The sequence below is a fragment of the Lipotes vexillifer genome, unplaced genomic scaffold (assembly GCF_000442215.2).
Source record: "Lipotes vexillifer unplaced genomic scaffold, Lipotes_vexillifer_v1.1 scaffold133, whole genome shotgun sequence".
NCBI lineage: Eukaryota > Metazoa > Chordata > Mammalia > Artiodactyla > Lipotidae > Lipotes > Lipotes vexillifer.
Genome location: NW_006795585.1, coordinates 66,429 through 69,010, shown reverse-complemented (window position 1 = coordinate 69,010; position 2,582 = coordinate 66,429).

Genomic DNA, 2,582 nt, shown 5'->3' with positions numbered 1-2,582 from the left:
GTGTGTATATATATATATATATATATATATATATATATATATATATATATATATAAACTGCAATTAATTATGTAGTTCACAGTGTCCCTAAGACCCTAAGATAAAGTCAACATCTCCTGTGTAGACACAAAAGGCCAAGAGGTGCTTCTCATGAACCCTCATGCTGCATTACATGGTGAATTCCATACCCATAGCCTCCTCAATTCCCTGAGCTTTACAGATATAATTCTCATGCCTCTCTCTCTCTCTTTTTACACAAAGCTTGTTCTATTTTTAATATACCACATATAGGAGATCATAAAAATATTTCTGATTATTTTTTGTACAATTTTTAAAGGTTACACCTCATTTACGGTTATTAAAAAATATTGGCTATATTCCCCATGTTGTATACAACACAACCTTGTAGGCTGTCTTTACACCCAGTAGTTTGTACCACCCACTTCCCCATCCCAATGTTGTCTCTCCCCTTCCCTCTCCCCACTGGTAACCACTAGCTTGCTCTCTACATCTGTTTCTTTTTTGTTATACTCACTAGTTTGTTGTATTTTTTAGATTCCACATATAAGTGATATCATACAGTTTTTGTCTTTCTCTGATGTATGTCTCTCCTTGAAGGGTAATATAATGGTGACTTTATGTCTCAACTTGACTAGACCACAGTATTTGGTCAAACACCAGCCTATATATCATGGTGAATGTATTTTTTGGAAGAGATTAACATTCAAATCAGTAAGACTTTGAGTAAAGTAGATTACCCTCCATAATATGGGTAGGCCTTATAAAATCAGTGGAAGGCCTTAAGAGACTCCCTAAGGGAGAGGAAGTTCTTTCCCCAGACGGCCTTTGGACTAGAGCTGTAGCATCAACTCTTCCACGGGTCTCCAGCTGCTGGTCGGCCCTTCAGATTCAGACTCACTAGCCCCCGTGATCACATGAATCAATTTCTTAAAATAAATCTCTCTCTGTAAAATATTTACACACACACACACACACACACACACACACACACACACACCCCCTATTAGTTCTCTTTCTTTAGAGAATCCTAATACAAATAAATACTTAACACCCAAGTACAATCACCAAAACCAGTTTTTCACAGTCAAAACATTGTGCTACAAATACAAAGCTCCCCCAAGATCTGGCTGAATCCAAAAAGAGGAGAACATCATTCTACTTCAAGAAATCACCCATGAAGATGACTTTCCAAAATAGAGGTTTTGGTAATAATCTTAAGCTCTTTCTGCATGCTAGCGAATATTTTATGTATAAATATTAATTTAATCCACAAAATAAGCCTAGGAGGCAAGTTCTATCATTATTTCCATTTTACAAATAAAGACACTGGGTTGCATAACTCCTCCAACATGACACAAGGCAGAGGCAGGATGTATCCTCACAGTTTGGCCCCAGAATCTAAGCTCCCAGTTATTCTGCTGAAAACTGAATAGTGCTCAGGGGGTAGAAAGTTGAAGGGTAAACTCACTGGCACATATTTAAGATGAATGGAGGACAGATCTGCAGAATCAAGCAGAGAGACATGGGTATCCAGAAGAGCACTCCCCTTCCATACAGAAGGATGCTGAAGGAGAACTGCCAACAGCTTCCCCGGAGCACAAGACTGGCTTTGGTTCAACACAAGGGCACGTGATAGAATGAGATCCCAGGGTTTACATCAAAGTACGTTTTGCTTAAAGAATATTATCAGGTTACTAAAGCATGCCATGTTCATATATATACAGAGAGAGAGAGAGAGAAAGAGAGAGAGAGAGAGAGAGAGAGCGCTGACCACCTAATGCCTTTAATGGGAACATGCCCAGGGATTCTCACGTCTGAGCCTGAGGAGATGGGAGATGGGGATGGTCCACGGATTCCACGTGGTTGCTCCCTGCTGACCCTCCCCTTCACAGGACGAGAGGGAGACTGGTTGGCCCTTCTTTGCCACCTAACCTCCCCAGTGACCCAAGGATCAGGAAAGCAGAATAAAGAACCAAGTGAACTCCTGACAAGGCATCTTCATCCCGGGGTCCAGCCATCTCATCACGTCAGCAGACAGACTTCCCTGGAAAAGAGAGATGTTCCCACAGATCGCTCTGAGCAAATGGCCTCCACCATGTGGCCATTGTGAGGACTTTTCTTTATTCTTGTTTCAGGATCTTGGAGTACAGCCAGCTTTTGGGTACCTCTCCTTTTCCTTTTCCTTTCCAGAATTCCTTAGACCCAACTTGCAAACAGATCAGCCACATCCAATGGCCCAATCGGTGGGAGATCTTGGACAAAGCCCTTTCTTTGCACAATTTCATTCTCAGGCATTTATCCTAGAGGTGAGAAGTGGACCTACTTTTCTTCATGGAGCCTGGTGGAAATACAATGCACACACTTTTTGTGCTTTGAATTGAGGTTCTCCCATCCCTATCACGGTCCCTCAGTTTCACCAATCTGTGTCCTCATCTGCTGGGAAGCCCATCTGCTAGGTGCCTGTGAAACTGTCTGGGGCTGGCTGACATAGTCCGACCATGCCTGGGGTGAAGCAGCAGCTTCAGTGAGGGCCAGGTTCTCTCTTCTTGCCATGGAAAGGC